Raw genomic sequence first — 20,224 nt, forward strand, 5'->3', positions numbered from 1 at the left:
GTCTGTGATGGGATGTTAGATGGGTTGGGATCTGAGTTACTATAGAGAATTCTTTAATGGGTGCTGGCTGGTGAGTCTTGCCCACATGCTCAGGGTTTAACTAATCGCCATATTTGGGGTCGGGAAGGAATTTTTCTCCAGGGCAGATTGGCAGAGGCCCTGGAGGTTTTTTGCCTTCCTCTGCAGCATGCGACACAGGTCACTTGCTGGAGGATTCTCTGCAGCTTGAGGTCTTCAAACCACAATCTGAGGACTTCAATAACTCAGACATAGGTTAGGGGTTTCTTATAGAAGTGGGTGGGTGATATTCTGTGGCCTGCATTGTGCAGGAGGTCAGACTAGATGATCATAATGGTCCCTTCTGACTTTAAAGTCTATGAGTCTATAAGTCTACTCCTCCTGCTTCTGCCACCATCAGCCATCCCATACCCGGTGCTGCATCCGGTGGGGTCAAAAAAAATACGGCCATATCGGAAGAGTCAGTTGGGTTCTTTGTGGTTGCCCCACCATTCCCCTCGGGCCTGACCTGCCCTCCAGCTCAGCCACCACTGAAAATTGAAACACAAAAAAGTAGAGCTGTACAAAGCTTCAAAGCCCACCAGGCCCAACCCCCCTTCTAATACGGCAGAAACCCGCACTTCTCCTGACTAGGTAGGGACGTCCTATTGCCCCACAAGAAGTGGAAGGCCATCATGTTTGGTCTCAGCAGCACTCATGGAGCAGGGGGAAATACATGGCTGAGGAAATTCCCCACAGATGGGTCTTGAGCATGAGAACCTTGTAGGTAATGACAAGGTCCACTTACGCCACCGGCTGAGCCATTCCTCACAGGCCAGCAACCATTTCTCCCAGTTCGCGTTCCCCACCTCGTCCCCAAGAGAATGCTAGAAGGCCCAGCCATCAACCTGCCCACTCTTGCAGCCCTCCTCTTCCGCCCTGACTGATAGGGGGGAGTATTGAGCCTCCCTCCCTTAGGCCCTTCAGCATCCCTGGGGAACACCAACGCCGCCCGAGTGACTCTGGGCCAGTAGGTCAACCAATAGGGCTGCCTGCTAGGCCAGGCTGCAGCCCAGCTTCAGGACTCAGAGGAAATGGAGCTCCCATCCCTACCTACAGGACTCCAGGCACGGCCAGGCTTCTGGATCAAACGTTCCCTCTTGTGCTCAAGTCACAACAGCTAGCGGGCGAAAGACAGGCATTCATGGCCTTTGAGAGAGCAAGATCGAGCCTTGGAAGACCCAGCAGGGTTTGTGGCACAGGAATTGTCCTCAGTTCCCATCGAGACTTCAGCTCAGATTGCAGGAGTCAAAGTCCCGAGTGTTGGCCCTTACACCATGGGACCAATAGGCAACCCCCAGATCTCTGCTGAGCTCTGGTGTGGATGACCCTGTGGGGGCAGCCCTGCATTTGCTCACCAAGTTGTCATGCAGCAGTTTGCTGCAGCTCCCAGAGGCCTTTCTTAATCCAGCCTGAGAGGCCAGTGGGCATGTGAGGAAGTTGCCCCTTCAGTCCCAGGCAGTACATGGCCCTTCCTAGTGAAAAGCCAAGTCCTGGGGAAAAAGAAGTGATGTCAAATAACATCCTGGGAGGGACATCTTCTTTCATTTTGAGGGGAACAGTTCCTTTTTTCACCTGACCAGGGACTTGAATCCTGAGATTAAAAGTCTGATGCTCTGCCCACTGAGTTAGCCAGGCTCACATGTGAAAGAAACAAATTTAGTGCAGAAGAGAAACTAGTCATGAAAATGAAGGCAGGAAACAATACAGAAAACCTGCTACTCTCACTCTCTCAGCAGTCCTAGCCCCAGCCTGCTCCTCCATCCAGCGCCCTGAGGTCTTATTCTTTTTTTAGTTAAATATCAAATCCAGGAGAAAACACAGTTATACAAAGCAAAACGAAATCACAAACAGAAATGTCATTGGAAATAAAAAATCAAAAAGGAAAATGCAATCCCCATCACTTTATCATGTCTGGGCCATTCCTGTATCGAGATCATCCGCGAAGGTCCCTGTGTGCTTACGAGAAACCTCGAGGAACTCATCCCACAGCCTGAACATGAAACTAAACTGCTCCCAGGTGCTGCAGTAAAACCCTTTCTCTGCTGTGACGTTGCACTCCATAGGATTTTATGAAAATATGCTAATGAGTGTGAATATAAAGTGACTGGACTATGCTTCATGCAAAAGGTCTCTTGTAAGGTATCATTACAAAGCTTATAATCTACTGAGTGTGTTCATCCTATTTATATGAACCGATCACTCCTGTATCTGAAACTAGAAATATGAACTATAACTCTGATGTCCTGTTGTAATGATGCAAAGTGTGGGCCATTAATAGTGGTTTGGACTCTTGATGGCTCCCATTAACTAGGACGATTGACTGGAGATGGCTCTGTCCTGCACCATTTGTGAGTCAGGCCAGGAAGAATGAAGGCTTGGGGGTCTCACAGGACGTGACCATGTCACCTGGTCCAGGAATCCATCTTAAACCTGGGGCTCTTCCCCAGGAGAGAGAAAAGATTCCTGCCTTGTACCAAAGTTATATAACAGGGTGGAACAGAACAAAGGTGGCTGCAGTCATGAGAAATCCCCTAGCTACCACCTGAGCTGGAACAAGGACTATGCCAGGTGAAAAGATTGGGCCCAGACTAGAAATAAGTCTAGTCTGCAAAAGAAGCTTATTGGAAAATCTCTGAGGGTGAGATTTGATCTGTATTGAGTTTCATACTGTATTAGACTTAGACTTGCACGTTTTTGTTTTATTTTGCTCTATGAAGAATACAAGCTCCATAGAGAAGGAAAAGTTAATGCCATAGAAAAGTCTGTGTGTTAGATGGGTGGGAGGGTGTCTAGAAACCACTCTCCTCTAGTTTCTTTTCTCTGATTTCCTGTGGAAAATCTGAAGCAGGGAGCAAAAGCTATTGCCTTCTCTGAGGCTTGAACTCAGGACCTTCAGATTATAAGACTGACACGCTGCCAACTGCGCTAAGAAGGCTCGGGAAAGTTTTAGGCTTAGTGTATATAGGACCCTCCTACAGCAGTGAGTGGGGCAGGGAAGGAGCCAGAGATGTGCTGGAAAAAGCAGGGAGCTCTGGTGAGCAGAGACTTTTCCTGGCAGCTTTCACAGCAGCAAAGAAACCAATTTATGCTGCCAGTGAACAAACTACTGGAACTAATGGCAGCACAGGGGGGATGTTTCCAACCTATGCACCTACTTCCACATTTTAGAACTTACTCTTCTTTTCCTAGTAGGGCACTTTCCATGGAAATTAAGCAAAGCAAGTTGGGGAAACTACACAAGGAATAGAAACCAGTGCTCCAGATAAGGCTTGAATTCATAACCCCAGCACAAGCCCCCTTTGCACTAACCAGTTGCACCAGTGCAAGGGCTTCTTAGACAAAGCTGGGAAGCAGGCAGTTATCAGTCTCTGGGGTTCACACCTTTGCCTAGTAATTGAAAGGCTGATGCATCAAACCTAACTCAAGATGTGGCTTTTCAGCCATGAGACTCCAGGACATTTTAACAGGAAGAAAATCTCCTCCTTTCTGGTTTAGCCCCATTTGACTCCTTCTGCCTGTCTTCTCCCCCCCCCCCCCTCCAGTCTCTTTCCTTCCCCACTGGGGCCGTGCAGAGAGGAGCCCCAGTCAGTCTCTGTCACAGAGTCTGTATCCCATAAAGGGAGGGAGGGGTCGCTCTAAAACACTGATAATGGGGAGGGGAGGGGTGTGTGTGATTATGGGCAGAATGGATGGAGAACTAACAGTGTGACCCAGAGAGATTCCCCCAGATTGGGGAGATCCCCTGCTGCCCCCCATCAGCCAGCTGTGGGAAGAACAACTTGGGATTGCTTGGGGAAGCCACCTTTAAAAACACAAGTGTAACATGCTAGTTACATTTTAATAAGACCAAAGCCTCCTCAAACCCAGGGTCACAATCACTGGAATGGCTTTGCCTTGATATTTTAAACCAGCCGCAGACACAAAGTGAGTCAAATTACAGTTTCCGTTCGGAGTCAGTGCTCACACATGAATCCAGAGGCTTTTAATTCCTTAGGTTCTGCCGCCATTTCATTTCTGTCCTGTTCCAAGATTTATCATTGTGCAAAGCAACGTTAGACCCTTGGGAGAGTCCCCCCTGGTCCCACCTGCTGCCCCGGCCAAGTTAAAAGGGCCCAAGGACCCCTGCCACCACCACCACCAGCACAAGGGGACTAAGGCACTTTCCTGCCCGCCCTCACTCCGTGTGGCACGCCACTCCCGGGAGCGGCTGGCACGTCCCTGCGGCCCCTGGGGTGGGGGGCTGGAGTCTCCACATGCTGCCCCCACCCCAAGTGCCAACTCTGACAACAGTGGCAATGGGAGCTGCAGGGGTGGAGTCTGCGGGCAGCCGTGCTCAGAGATGCCCCCTGCCCTCCCACTTAGGGGCTGCTGCCAGAGGGGGGGTGCGGGTTGCTTTCAGGAGATGCCCGAGGTAAATGCTGCACCCTTCACCCTCTCCTGCACCCCCAACCCAGACCCCACACCTGCACCCAAACTCTCTCCCAGAGCCTGCCCCCTGCACACCCTCCTGCAGCACAACCCCCTGACTGAGCTCAGACCCTGCACCCAAACTCTCTCCCAGAGCCCAATCCCTCTCCCTCCCACACCCAAACTCCCCCCCCCCCGAAAGCCTTACACAGCTGTGGGGTGGGGCAGGACTTGGTCCCATTCTGGGCACCACCAAAAATTATACAAACCTGCCGCCCCTGTCCAGCCCAACCTTCTGCTGATGCACCTCAGCCCCCACCCCTGCAGGGTTTGAAGCTTCCATTGCTTAAATTCCAGGACACTGAGGGATTTCAGCTCCCCTTTGCCCAGAGGGAACCTTCACCCCACTCCCAGCCAGGTTCTTGCTGCTGAAGCCTCCCCTTTCCATGGGCCGCCCCAGGTACCTGCTTGCTATGCTGGCACCTGGAGCCGGCCCTGCCATGGAGACCCTGGGAAGATGGGGGAAATCAGGAAAAAACCAGGGGTTTGTTTATGTTGTAAGTGAAGAATAACTGAAGCAGTTTTGGTTTAAAGTCACTTGTCCCAGACTGGGAATTGAACCCCAGGCCGTGGCAGTGAAAGTGCGAAATCCTAACCACTAGACCACCAAGGAGCTGATAATACTGTTTTTCTTCTCATTTATGTTACACTTTCTTAGGCTACTTTCCATCCAATTTCTGAAGCTGCTCCATTGTCCATTCCCTGAGGTGCTAATGGCAGAAAGTGCAGGAATCCCTGTACTCAGGGTCACCACCTCAGCCCAACCCAAGACACTGAAACAAACTCAAATCATGCTTCCTCCAGCAGGATCACAGAGCAACACAAAGAAAACCCCTCAGGAACAATCCTCCTCTGCCTTCATTTACCCCATTGCAACCCTCTCAGCAGCCGACTCTTGTGGGAAGGACACTGAGCTGAGAGGAGTCTGGCATAGAGACCAAGGGAGGGGTGTTGCTCCCTCTCAGGGCTTGGCTACACTTACAAGTTGCAGCGCTGGTGGAGGCTTTCCAGCGCTGCAACAACACCCCGTCCACACTTGCAGAGCACAACCAGCGCTGCAACTCCCTGGTTGCAGCGCTGGCTGAAAACCCATCCCGGCAGGGGTATAAGGAGTGCAGCGCTGGTGATCCAGCGCTGCCCAGCAGGTGTGGACACTCACCAGCGCTTTACCTGTCCTCCAGGGAATAAGGAGGTATCCCAGAATTCCTGTTCAGCCACTCTGCACATCAGTTTGCACTCTACTGCTCTTGCCTCAGGTGACCCGCCCTGTAAATGCCCCGGGAAATTTAAAAATCTCCTTCCTGTTTGCTGCAGCCAGGTGTGGAGTGCAATCAGTTTTAATCAGTTACAGGTGACCATGCCTCCACGCGGCAAACGAGCCCCAGCATGGAGCACTGGTGAATTGCAGGACCTCATCAGTGTTTGGGGTGAGGCATCTGTTCAGGCACAGCTGCGCTCCGGCCGTAGGAATTACGATATCTTTGAGCAGATATCAAGGGCCATGCTGGATCGGGGCCATGATCGGGACGCAGTACAATGCAGGGTGAAAATTAAAGAGCTGCGGAGTGCCTATTACAAAGCCCGAGAGGGGAATCGACGATCCGGAGCTGCTCCCACGACCTGCCGTTTTTACAGGGAGATGGATGAGATACTTGGGGGTGACCCCACTGCCAATCCCAGGATAACGATGGACACTTCTGAGCAGGCTGGGGGACAGGAGGAGGAGGCGGAGGAGGCGGCGGAGGCGGAGGCGTGGGGGGGGGGAGGAAACCGCGAGTGAAGCTCCTGGCATGGGGGAAGAAACCGCAGATTCCCTGGAGGCATGCAGCCAGGAGCTCTTCTCAAGCCAGGAGGAAAGCACCCAATCGCAGCAGCCAGCAGTTGCAGAAGGACAAGCAGAGGAGCGTGTTACCGGTAAGCGGCTTTTATTTTCTGGGTGAAATGTTTCTGGAGAGGAGGGGGGGTTATGGATGCATGCATGCCAGCCTCTAGATGTGGAATAGCCCGTTGATGTGGTCTATCACGTCGCGGTAATCTGCCTCAGTTATCTCAGCAAAAGCTTCATCCAGAGCGTGGGCAATATGCCTGCGCAGGTTTATAGGCAGAGCCACTGTGTCCCTTGTCCCAGTGACGGTGACGCGTCCGCGCCACTCTTCTGCCAGTGGTGGGGGGACCATTTCTGAACACAGGCAAGCCGCATAGGGTCCCGGGCGGAATCCACATTGCTCTAAAAGAGCCCCCCGCTGTTCCCTAGTGACTCGCAGTAGGGAAACATCTTCCAGGATTAAGTCCTGTGAAAAATGTTGGGAGACTCTTTAGTGAAGAGATAGGGAGATAAGATCACCCCTGCATCTGCATCTTCATTTCACTCAAACCCTCTAGCACTCCAGATTACCCGAAGCAACCAGCTCCCCTCTATCACCCAAGCCCCACTTCTCCCCATATAAGCACTGCTCACTCACCATGTCGTGGCTTCTGTAGTGTTATGCGTGTGGGTAAAAGAATGCTTAAATAAGAACTCACTCCCTCAGTGTAACAATTCATGTCTGGAGATAGTGGATACAATGCTGCCCGTGTTAAATGTTGTCATTTCTGTTTCTACAGTGACCTTGACTACTGGACTGCCCAGATGTTCAACATCACAGAGGCTTCAAAATTTGAGAAAAAATCCCCGAAAGAGCAAAGAAGACATGCTGAAAACTGTTCTTAATCAGTCTGCTCGAGAGAGTAAGGACTTGAAGGATTGGCGAGAGAGAAAGAAAGCAGGACACGCAAGAGAAATGCAGTGGCCAAGAGGAAAACCACGGAGCGGCTGCTAAGCATCCTGGAGCGCCAAGCGGAGTCTATAGAGTCACTCGTTGCCATGCAAGCAGAGCACTACCGTGCTACTCCCCCACCCGCCCCGTCCTTTGTGCCTTGTGCCCCAATGTCAGCTCAAACCACCTTTCCCCAGCATCCAGGTTCTTACCACCACCAGCTGCCTCCAACACCTGTATGTTCCCCAACCAGCCCTGATACCTACCACCACCCTTACCCTCTGCATTCAACCCCCATCACCATGCAGTATATGAACCCTGAAGTGCAGGATTCATTAAACAGCAATCCAGACAGGGCATATGCAAACTTGTGACTGTACAGTTCACCAACCCACACCCCTGCCCTCTTGTGTTCATGAAATGTTGTGTGTCTGTCTGTCTGTCAAGGAAGTTTTTTTCTTTTCAATAAAACAATTCTTGGCTTTGAAAACAGTCTTTATTATAGCAGATAGTGAAAGATACCTTAGCCCAGTAAAGAAAGAGGCACTACAAATCATATTATTATTATGGATAATAGAATAACAGTGTAAGCAGTGCAATTCACTCCCATGCAAGGCAGCAAACATTATTGTTGGCTTTCAGCCTCAAATTCTTCCCTCAAGGCATCCCTAATCCTTGTAGCCCTGTGCTGGGCCTCTCTATTAGCCCTGCTCTCTGGCTGTGCATATTCAGCCTCCAGGACTTGAACCTCGGTGGTCCATGCCTCACTGAATGTTTCACCCTTCCCTTCACAAATATTATGGAGGGTACAGCAAGCGCATATAACCGCGGGGATGCTGCTTTCCCCCAAGTCTAGCTTCCCATACAAGCAACGCCAGCGGGCTTTTAAACGCCCAAAAGCACACTCCACAGTCATTCTGCACCGGCTCAGCCTGTAGTTGAACCGGTCCTTGCTCCTGTCAAGCTTCCCTGTATAGGGTTTCATGAGCCAAGGCAGTAACGGGTACGCGGGGTCTCCAAGGATCACAGTGGGCATTTCGACATCCCCTACTGTGATCTTCCTGTCTGGGAAAAAAGTCCCTGCCTGCATCTTCCTGAACAGGCCACTGTTCCGAAAGATGCGTGCATCATGCACCTTTCCAGGCCAGCCTGTGTAAATGTCAATGAAACGCCCGCGGTGATCCACAAGCGCCTGGAGAACCATAGAGAAATACCCCTTCCGATTAACGTACTCTGATGCCAGGTGGGGGGGGGCCAGAATAGGAATATGCGTCCCATCTATTGCCCCTCCACAGTTAGGGAAACCCATGTGTGCAAAGCCATCCACAATGTCCTGCACGCTCCCCAGAGTCACGGTCTTTCTTAGCAGGATGCGATTAATTGCCTTGCAAACTTGCATCAAAACGATTCCCACGGTCGACTTTCCCACACCAAACTGGTTCCCGACCGACCGGTAGCTGTCTGGAGTTGCCAGCTTCCAGATTGCAATAGCCACTCGCTTTTCCACCGTCAGGGCAGCTCTCAATCTTGTGTCCTTGCGCCGCAGAGTGGGGGCGAGCTCAGCACACAGTCCCATGAAAGTGGCTTTTCTCATACGAAAGTTCTGCAGCCACTGCTCGTCATCCCAGACTTCCATGACGATGTGATCCCACCACTCAGTGCTTGTTTCCCGAGCCCAAAAGCGGCGTTCAACGGTGCTGAGCATTTCCGTAAATGCCGCAAGCACTTTAGTGTCACACGCGGCAGGCAAATCCATATTGATATCATCGTCGGAATCCTCACTGTCACTTTGGAGCTGAAGGAATAGCTGGACTGCCAAACGTGTTGTGCTGGTGACACTCATCAGCAGAGTCCTCAGCAGATCGGGCTCCATTTGCCACAGAAATCGCGATTCACACAGAGAGTAACAGAAAGACACTCACAATGGCGCCAAACGCTGCTGGAAAGAGTGAATGCTGGGATGTGAAGCGATGCACCACGGGGCGCTGGCAAACAGGAAGCGGAATGACCCGCACACTTCCTTCCCCTTCCCACAATACTCAGCGCCAAAACGGCGCCAAAACGGGACGAGGTGCTCTGTGGGATAGCTGCCCACAATGCACCTCTCAATACAGCGCTGGAAAGTGCTGCAAGTGTGGCCACACTGCAGCGCTGGTAGCTGTCAGTGTGGCCACACTCCAGCGCTGGCCCTTCCACAGCTGCATGACCAGCGCTGTAACTCCCAGCGCTGCAACTTGTAAGTGTAGCCAAGCCCTCAGTGTGAGCTGATCACATTCTGACTCTGGAGGAGGAGGGAAAAGCGATGGTCACATAATGGGGCCACTATGTACCACAACATGATTCTTTTATGTGGGATGACTCTCAACACTGACTGATCTCCACTCCCTTGGATTTGAAGAGATGTTTAGTTGTGCACTTGGGAACCTATAAGGCTGAAGCAATGTTATGGATGGTGACACTAGGATTAAAGGGTTATTTAATGTTGTAGAAATTGTTAAAAACACTGAGCTTAAACTGGAACTGCCTGTTATTAAAGGCTGGTTTCCCCACATCAGTTCCATAAGCTCTGGCTTCTCTCCTGCCTCGGTGGGAACTGCTGGGAATCGTCCCCTGCTGCCCTTGGCTCCAGACTGGTTTTTCTGGGGAGAGGACGTGGAATTGGTTTGTTTGCTGTTGAGAAGGGAGCCGGGCCAGTTCTCAGGGAACGAGAACTCCCAGCATCTTCCCAGCCCAGCCCAGGCTGCTGCCCTGTCCCAGCCTCTGTTCCCCTGGGGGCCCTGCGTGTTTGACTCTAGAGCTGGCCGGGAGCAGCAGCTGAGGCAGAGGACAGCCTGGGCCGGGCAGATAAGAAGGAGTTTAGCAAGCAAAAACGGTAAAATGGCAGTGGAGTATCACCTTGGACTTGACGGCATTTCTCCATTGGTCTGTCTGCTTTGGGGCAGGGACAATAACATGTCCTGCTGCATTCGTTATTTCAAAGGGCGGTTTAGGATTTTCATTCTCACACACGGTGCACAAAGCAGGACTCAACCTTTGCTGTAAACTAAACGAGCTGCCCACAGATTCTGGCAGCCACAATGAGCATTTGGGTGAGAGCTCAGACCTGCCCCTGTCCCAGAGGGAGGGGGTCATCTGTGTGGGGACTGGACCACTGACCTACCCGCTCCTAACTCCCAAACGTCCAGTAACTCTATTATCAGTGCCTGTGAGTGTAATTTAAAGCATAAGAAAAACCACACTAGGCTAGACCAAAGGCCCATCTAGCTCTGAATCTTGTCTTCTGACAGTAGCCAATAGCAGGTGCCCCAACAACCAGTCAATAAGGCACCACTGGGAATTGAACCCAGGATCTCCTGTTTACAAAACAGACGCTTCAGCCAGTTAAGCCATGGGGGCTACGGTGGAAAGGGGGCTAAAAGACTCTTTCTGTCCCCACCTGACTCCCTGCCATCACCACCAGGTCCTGACAAGCTTTGCTTCTGTTTGGATTCTGCAAAGCAGAGGAGCAGGTGACGTTTCCCTTACAAGTTGTGTGTGAGTGAATCTTTGGACAGGTCTGCACTACAAAGTTGTTTCAGCAGAATTATATTGCTCAGGTGTGTGAAAAACACACAACGCTCTCTCGGTCGGCAGCTTATGGCTGGTGCACACACTGCAATACCATGTCTGGCAACAAAACTGCCCTGTTTTGCTGACAAAATAAAACGACTTCGATGAGATGTCTAGAGCTTTTTGCAGCAAACTTAAAGTGACAGAGAAGGAACTGCTGTTCATTATATCACCATAACTGGCCTCCTCCAGTATGCCACAATGCCCGCCGTGAACTCGCCTGCCCTGCATTCCTGCTACAGAGCCATGGGCCGCTCCCCTTTCATCGCTCTGGGAAGTTCTGACAGCTGAGCCTGCTGCTCTGCTCTGGCAGCCAGGAGCAAATCACTGCCGTGGATGCTGCTCTCTCCCGCCCTGCAAACACAGAGCAGGGTGGTGGGAACTTCCTTACATTGGGGGAGGCACTGTGACGCCCCCATGACACCCCTTCCCTCGAGGAGGCTCTTACCTTCTAAACAGGGACGTCTGTTTTCTAGTAAAATCACTAAAAGGGAAGGAGAAAACTCAAAAGAGGTTCCTCCTGGCGCTCACGTACCTGAACCCGAATACTCTCTCAGTCCTCAAAGAGAGACCTGGAGAAGGAGACTTGCTGAAGCAAAGCCATAGGGGTCTCTGAGGTTTCCCTGGCCCCTCGCCCCTGTCCTGCCTGGCTGATGTCAGCATCTCTCTGTGAGGTCACCACCTCCCCACCACCTTTGACCAATAGTCTGAGGTCCTGTAAAAGGCCTTTGTGATGTCACGGCCACACCCCTCCCTTGCTGTGCTAATGTCCTGCCCCTGGCCAGGCACTTTGGAGGTTTGAGCTACTCCCTGTGGATCACCCCACTCAAGGAGCATTCGTTCTAGGCAGCAAGCCGGCTAGACAGGAAAACATCAGACGCTGCTCCCAATGCCACACTCCGTTTTTCAGAAATTAGTCGCCTTTATGGCCAGAAGAGACCATTAGAGCATCTAATCTTACCCCCTGCATATCACAGGCCTCCTGTATGACACAAGAGCTACTTTTGGGGCAAACACATTCCAGAAAGGCATCTAGTCTTCATTTAATGATATCAAGAGATAGTGAATCCAGCACTTTCCTTGGTAGCTTGTTCCTGTGGTGAAACATCCTCGCTGTTGAATATTTGTGCCTTAGTTGTAACATGAATTTGTCTCTTTTCACCTTCCAGCCACTGAGTCTTGTTAGGCCTTTCTCTGCTAGATTACAGAGCCCTTTAATACCCAATCTTTTCTCTCCATTAAGGCCCTTCAACACTTCAATGAAGTCACCTTTCAATCTTCTTTTTATAAGCTAAACAGGTTGAGCTCTTTCAATAGCTCACTAGAAGGCATTTTTCTCCAGCCCTCAGAACATTTGGTGGCTCTTTGCTGCCCCAGCTCCAATTTCACAACATCTTTTTCAAATGAGGACACCAAAACTGGAGGCTATTCCAGTATCAGTCTCACTGATGCCGTGTCACCTCCTGTGACGTTATTGACATAATCTGTAACTGTATAGATCACCGTTGGGACCACTGTTCTATATTTGCAGCCAATATGGTAGAAAGGTTGTTGTGTAAGGGGTCTATGGAGAAGTTATGATTGGCTGATTATAATGATGCTATCTCTATATGTGTATCATTCTTGTAGTTGACGTTATGAATATTGGCTCTATGCTGCCCATATTTCAAACTTGTGCTCTGCTTCCGGGAAACACCCCAGACAAGTTGGTGTCAGCTCTGTCTAGCCTGTTTGATGGCTCATTAAGGACCATCAGCTATACAATCGACCCATTGAGAGAAGGCAAATATCCCTTGTCACTCAGCAAGGTATTCAAGGACCTGCCTATGGACAGAACTTTGAGGTTTTTCTATGCCACATGCTTGATAGAGTGTCCTTGGGACAAAGACTACATGGCAAGAGACTATAAAAGGCTGATGCCTCATCTCCATCTTGTCTTCAATCCTGCTTCATACGTCTGGAGGGACTTTGCTACAAACTGAAGCTCTCTACAAAGGACTGAATGACCCATCCCAGCTGTGGATGTTCTCCAGAGACTTCATTTCAACCTGCAGTTTATTCCATCACTGCTACAAGCCTGAACCAAGAACTTTGCCATTACTGTATGTGAAGCAGGGGCGGCTCTAGACATTTCACCACCCCAAGCATGGTGGCACGCAGCGGGAGGCGCTCTGCCGGTCGCCGGTCCCGCGGCTCCAGTGGACCTCCTGCAGGCATGCCTGAGGAGGATCCGCTGCTCCCACGGCTCCACCGAAGCCGCACGGGACCAACAGACCCTCCACAGGCACGCCTGCGGGAGGTCCACCGAAGCCGCCTGCTGCCCTCCCGGCGACCGGCAGAGCGCCCCCCACGACATGCGGCCCCAAGCATGTACTTGGCATGCTGGGGTCTGGAGTCACCCCTGATGTGAAGGGTTAAAATCCATGTGCATTTTATATAACAACCTGGTGTATGGATTGTGCCAGCTCTTTTCCAGAGCCAAAGTCCAGAGTATGGTCAAGGGACCAGAGGCCTAGGAAATTGTGATCAGCTAAGAGAAAGCTGGGGTAACCAGAAAGCCTTGCTTGCTAAGATAGGCCTGGTCAGCAAATTGCCAGGTGTTGGAGCTAAGAACTAAATAATTGTGTCTTATTCAGAGTTGCAGATTGAACAAAGAATCCCTGTTCCTATTGTGTTAGTCTGTTCTGTAGGGAGACGTTCTTCCCACAGATACAACCTTGAGTTTATGAGAAGTTGGCACATGTCAGTATAAGATATGGCATCCTTCCACCTCCCTTCCCAGGAACCAAAGCCTGCCTTAAGACACACAGAAAACAATCTTTATTGCCATATACTTTCACTGTTTCTTTGCTTTAACCCCTAGGAATGTACCTGGTGGACAATCAAAGGAGTTGCTCCATTCCTATGGACCCCAAATCAGAATTCAACATAGATATTTTATACTACTAACATTTTATCAAAGTATTCATTAAATGTTAACTTGCTAACTTGACACCATGGGCACAGACATTATATAACCTGTTAACCATTGGCTACTGTGCTATCTTGTCTTGCTGCAAAACCTATCCCGGGGTGTGAAACTGCCTATCCCGTCACTTTCCCCGACCCATGGAAAACCTATATATTCTATTGTAATCAATTGCTTGACAGTGCCTCTGAGCCTATACGCCAGGTGACACTCCGCCAGCGCTGTGTGTAATAAACTCCTCTGCTTGCCCTCTACACGGTGTGGATTTCTGTCCTTCAGAGAACAAAGAGAGAGGTGGAGGCCAGGTGACCAATTTGCCTGGGAAACAGAACAAAGGCCAGAAGAGGGACAAATGGGCCCACCTCAAACCAGGGCAAACTGCAAAAGGCAAAAATGGGCCACTCATCTGGTCAGACTGAGGGATAACGGTGCTGCAAACAGTTCAAACAGCTTCAAAAGTTACTGTGTGGGAATCAGGAAAAAATATTAAAGAAAAAAAGTGTGGAGAGCCCTAGAGGTGTTTGTCTCCCTGGCAGATTCTCTGATGGCTCACATGGGCTGAGTGCCAAGAGAAGCTTTTCCCACACTCAAGGTATTCGTAGGGCCACTCACCGTGTGGATTCTCTGAGGTTTAGAAAGCGCTGAGGTGTTAGTGAAGCATTTTCCACACTCACTCATCCCTTTCTGAACATCATAGAATCCACACAAGGGAGAGGCCCTTTGAATGCGGTGTGTGGGGTTATGTCCCCACCTGGATTAGCTATCTCCTGCTACATCATGTGGTGCTGCCAGCACAGCAAGGAGGTGCCTGGGGCAGCCAACGGAGATGGGAGGCACGTCCGGCTCTTCAGCAGCAATTTGGCCCACTCAGTCCCTCTCGGAGGGAAAGACTTGCTGCCGAAAAAAGTAGAGCTGCCATCGATTGTGGATTCTTTTTTTTTTTTTTTGCTGCTTGGGGCAGGAAAAACGCTGGATCTGGCCCTGTTCCATGGAAAACAAGTTGTTAAATCCCAGATGAGTGGAGTTATATCAGTTCTCAGCCTGAGTCCTTAGGTCTTAATCCTGAGGCTATGTCGGGTTCCTCCGGTGGGGGTGTGGAGCAGCCGTTCGTTTTCCTGTTCGCACTCCTCTGCGGTGTGAAAATCGGGGAGGGGAGGCAGAAGCCCCACTTCCCTCCCGAAACGACGTCCAGTGGGGGAAGCCAGGACAACAGGGTGGGGCGGCAAGTGGTGGCCAGACTCTTACCGCCAGGGTCTAATCTAGCTCAGGGTCCAGCTCAACTTCCTCCCCGCACCACTGGCCCCCAGTCCCCTTCCACCACCAGGTCAACCCGGGCACTAGGGCAGGAACGGGGTGAGGCAGCAAGTCAAGCTGAGCAAGGCTGGCAAAAGCGAGTCTTGTCTTCATGGGCCGCTCACAATGATGTCCTTTTTGTGTGCAACTGCTTCAAAAACATCCCAGGCAGAGAATCAACAGGCCAAAATGCTCATATACAGCTGCTAAAGTAGCTCAGTTGGGAGAGCGTTAGACTAAAGGTCCCTGGTTCAATTCCAGGCTTTGGCAGGTTCTTTCATCCCTCTTTGTGCAGTGGTGGCTTGTTCTCTGGGAGCACTTTGGTGTCTACACCAAAGGTGCGCAGAGCTGCCCTAGAGGATCCAGGGGGTCTGGAAAAAAACCAATTTTGGGGGCCCCTTCATTAAAAAAAAGTTGCAATACTGTATTCTCATGGGGCCCCTGTGGGTCCTGGGGCAAATTCCCCAGCTTGCCTCCCCTCTGGGTGGCACTGAAAGCGAGTCTCTGATCTTGGGCTCTGCAGTAGGAAAACATAGAATGGGCTTCTGCCCCTAGATGGCCCACCTGACCTTTAACAAGGAGAGATGGGAGCTGTCTTTCCCAACATGGCAGGGAGAGAGCGAGGCAGGGTGACCCTCAGGAATGGTGCCAGAGGGCTGCCGGGCAGTGACAGGCAGGGATTGGGGGCGAAAACTCCTCTCTGCGGCTGAGCAAGGGCAGTACCAGGGAAGGGCCATCTGTGAAAGTGACCCTGTGGAAGGTGGCAGGGATTTGGGGGCCCAAGAGGAGGCGCTTGATGTTCAGTGCCTTGGAGCAGCTGGACTTGGACATGGTGAGTGTTCAGGAAATGCACATTAACGACTCTAGGGTAGCTCAATGGGCAGAGGGTGATTGGAGGAAGGGTCTCCTGGCCAAGGAAGAATGATGGGGCTGGAGTCTTGTTCTTCACATTCGTGGTGCGAGTACAGAAGGTGCTGGAGCTCCGACCAGGGAGGGCATTACTGGTGGGCTTTGTGCTCCATGGCACTGGTTACTGCTATATTAGTGTGTATGGTCCCCAGTTAAGGCATGAGAGGGAAGATCAAAGGCTCCCTTCCTCTGGACTGCATGATGTTTGGTGTTGGGGGGGATTTTAATTGTGTCAGCCGGCCTGAGGACCGCTGATCCCGTTTTCCCAACCATCAGAGGAAACATTTTTACAATGAGCACTACCTGGCGCAGGTCTGTAGTGAGGTCAGCTTAGAGGAGCTCACTCCAGCCACAGAGGGGGTTCACCTTTCTGCGGGGACAGACCAGGACTCGCATTGACCGGATTTATGCTTAGCTTTTGTGTCTTTAGCACGTTGCTTCTCAGATTCTTTCTTGGCCTGACTTGTTACACTTTGACACTTAACAGGCCAGAGTTTGTGCACCTTCCTATTATCCTCACTAGGATCTGATTTCCAAATTTTGAGGAATGACTTTTTGCCTCTAACGGCCTCCATTACTCTGTCATGTACCTAGAGTGGCGTTCTGCTGGTCGTCCTATTGTCGTTTCTGATTTAGGGCAAACGTTTCCGCTGAGCCTCTAATTGCAGTGTTTTTAAACGGTCTGCATGCTGCTTGCAGGCACCTAACATTTGTGACAGCAGCTCCTTTTAATTCCCATCCAACCATCTGTACTTATGCCAATAGGTCGACTTTAGGTCTTTAACTTTGAGCGGTAGCTGAGAAGATGGTAAATCGGGCAGAAACCCGTTCGACAAACCTCTTCATTTCCTTGTTGTTTCCTGACTTCTTCATTCATCGCCTTTTCCTTATTTCGTGGCTGAGGCGGCGGCCTGCCAGGGAGCTCCCCGGCACCTCTGGTTTCCTGGGCTGAAGGCAAGAGGCAGGCCTGGGCGTGGTGACGGCCTCCTGTCCCGGAATGAGGCTGCACTGCTTCCTGGTCCCCTTTTCCCATCCACACCGGCAGGCGGCTGCTGCGGGAGAACACGAGGGAGGCTCTCGGGATGCTAGGCAGCGCTGTGTGGCTGTCAGGGGAAAGAGCCTTCTTCTCTAAAGATGGCTGGCAGAAAGGTGGTGCTCAGCTCTGTAAGTGACCTTCCCAGTAGCCTCGCTGCCAGGGGATGCAGACATTTCTGTAAGGTGCAGAAAGAGGGTATTTGGCTTCCAAGTTAATATGAGAAATATGCATTTAGGAGATTGAATTTCCATTTTTTCACAGGGCCCCAGTGGCCTAATGGACAAGGCAATGGCTTTCTAAGTCAGAGATTGTGGGTTCAAGTCCCATCTGGGGTGAAAAACTGCCTCTATATTGCAAGGAAACCATGGCCTTATTTTCACCAAGGAAGCTGGGAGATGTTTGAACAGAAAATACTGGATCTTGGGAAAAATCCCCCAGAAATGGCAGCTTGACAAATGCTTTCTAAACCCATCAGTAGCAAACAGTTAATACTAGTGTTTGTCTGAGACTAGAGGGAAGGGGAGTGTTTACTCCCACACCTCAGTGAGTGAAACAGAGGGAAAGAGCAAGGCTGTTCTGAAAGAGAATGGATCTGTCTGGAGACAAAGCAGCCCCTGAGAATGAGCAATGGTGTGAAAAGAAGAGGTTGAAATGTGTTAGATGTTAGTTAGTGTTAGAGGGTTTATCCCTTCACCCTCCCATTACCGGGTCCTTCTTGCGTACACACAGAGCAGCAATAACCAAAGTCCGAAGGTGCAAACAATGAGATGTTTATTAGATTGAACTTCCAGCAAGCAATGATTCCAGTTTCCTTCCTCAGTGTCCCCATCCCAGCCCTGACGCCACAGAGCCTTGCCTGTGTCCCTGTTCCCATTCACCCCCTTAGCAAAACATAGGACATATGGTGACACATTTCCTGATAGGGCCAGGCATCAAGGTGGAAGGTGTTGATATTGCATTTGTCCCACTGCCCCGTGCGTAGTACAGTGCCCTGCACCGTCTCTCATACGGGCGTGCCACACCTGTTCCAATTAGCGTTCCAGACTTCCCACTATAGTGGGCCCAGGAAGGTTGGGTCCAGGTTGTCTAGTACAGGGGGGAGGGGCTTACTCCATTACTTCTCGGTTATTTCCATAGGCAATGTAACACAAGTATACTTAGCAATACACCAGCCGCTGTAACAATCCACAGCTACACCGAGAGACCTGAGCACTGCTGCATGGTCCAACATCCTGGCCACCACCGAAACACCTCCTCTCCTCCTTTGACGGGGTCAAGCTCTTAACATGTTCAGTTGCTGGCAGTTGCAATACGCTGCCACTGCAGGTTTTCGTGCTTTTGTCCATATCATAAGTCCATTGAATGTCCTCAGAGAAATGGGTTATTGTCCAAACCAACTTAACCACATGGTGTGGAAACAGGCTGTATGCGCTGGTTCGATTATTCACAGCAGTAAGAGTCACAGATCTGTCTGTGCGCCAAAGCCCAGAGAGCAGTGTGTAGTGTGGAATTTGGTTAGGGGCTGGTGTAATTGTGCCCCCAGTAATATGTACATTTCCAGCAAAACACCTCAGACACAGACACCCAATTGTCCACCCCTTGCCACGGGCCATTGGGTGTGCTCCTCCACGGCCATCAGGGAGGGGCACATTCAAACATCTTCTCTGGATTTACACCATTTTACACACCCCTCCATTGATTCCCAGCGAGCAAATCCCCTTCTTATTATTCCCATTGGGCTTGTGGGGCCCACCTTAGCTGCTGTTCCATTTCCAGATACCACGGTAACTATTACACAGGTGCTGGCCTCCTAGTCGAGCATTTTGAATTTCCATCCACATCTTCCCCCAGGTCAGCCTTTTGAAGCCATCCCCACCCACGTCATGAGGTTTTCTGTTCATTGAAACACAAGAATGCTAACAACAAGACAAACACCACAGACAAACAACCCAAAACAGAGATTCATGGTATTGTGGGTTAGTCTTTTGCTGGTACCAGCTTCCTTGTAGAGTGTCTGAAAAACAAAAGAAACAATTTCCACACACACCCCCGGTGGGGACAGATTAGTGCTTAATAATAATAATACCACTTCCTTTTACAAATTTCCTTGCTAATTGCAGGAAAAACAGAAGAATTCCCTCCAGGCTGTCCTTATTTAGTTCTATCGTCAGATAGTGAATTACCCCCCTCGCGGGTCATTTATGAAATTCATGAGGCGGTGTGCCTCAGTTTCCCCTCTTGTACAACAGACACGATTTGCAATAGTTTCTCTGCTGTACTAAGCTTTAAGTTTATCCTCAGGTAATAGCTGAGAGACAGCTTTAGATTTAGCTTTAGCACCGTACATACACACACACACTCCTTTGGGTTTACCTGTCCCCCTTATTTTCAGGCTTGACTTGTTTTTTCACCTCCCTTTCCTGGAGGGCCACAATATGAGTCTTCCAGTAGCTTGTTTGCTGACCAGATGTATTTATTATTTGCAGCTTCTTTGTGCTGCCACTGATGGGCAGTTCTCTCCTTCCCCCATCAGCTAGGTCATTTGCATTCACCCCGGCTTTCGGGCTTGCTTTTGGATCCAAAGCCATCAGCAGCTCAGAGACTGTCTTAAAAGGGACACAATCAACTTCCACCAGAGTTCTGATTACTTTCCACTTTCATCTTCTGCTTCAAAACACACAGATCTGAAAAAGAAACACAACCTATTGTGGCTCCCTTTGGAGCCCTAATAGGGTTTGAATTAAGTACCATGTTTTGTTTGCATTTCTTTTACCCCTTCTCCAATATACACTGCACACGGCCTGGGAAAACGCACATTCCTTCCATAGTTTAACCTTCATAACATTATATTACAAACCATAAGTCTCAGTTTAGGTTTTTAAAACCTTACACAATTACACACAACATTTTGTTTTGTCTAACAGCCCTTGCACTGCAATAATTTTTTTTTTACACAACTGTACCCCAATTACACGTCCATCTTGTACAACCAGAGACAGCCAGGGGCAGGTAAGTTAAGTGCCAATAGAAACCCCGGACATTCCTTTAGTGATTTTGCTTACATTACCCAGAAGTCAAATCATTTTGATGAGATTATCTCTCCACCTGCTTCCTGCAGCCGTCCCC

At 50.3% G+C, this 20,224-nt stretch overlaps 2 non-coding genes across 2 annotated transcripts; one reads left to right on the top strand and one right to left on the bottom strand.

Moving 5' to 3' along the window:
* Positions 1–2,922: 2,922 nt before the first annotated feature.
* TRNAI-UAU lies at positions 2,923–2,995 on the bottom strand. Its single transcript has one exon. It is a non-coding gene; the product is annotated as a tRNA-Ile (tRNA).
* A 14,365-nt stretch (positions 2,996–17,360) lies between these two features.
* TRNAR-UCU lies at positions 17,361–17,433 on the top strand. The gene has a single exon. It is a non-coding gene; the product is annotated as a tRNA-Arg (tRNA).
* Positions 17,434–20,224: the final 2,791 nt, after the last annotated feature.

The sequence above is a fragment of the Mauremys mutica genome, unplaced genomic scaffold (assembly GCF_020497125.1).
Source record: "Mauremys mutica isolate MM-2020 ecotype Southern unplaced genomic scaffold, ASM2049712v1 Super-Scaffold_100301, whole genome shotgun sequence".
Classification (NCBI taxonomy): domain Eukaryota; kingdom Metazoa; phylum Chordata; order Testudines; family Geoemydidae; genus Mauremys; species Mauremys mutica.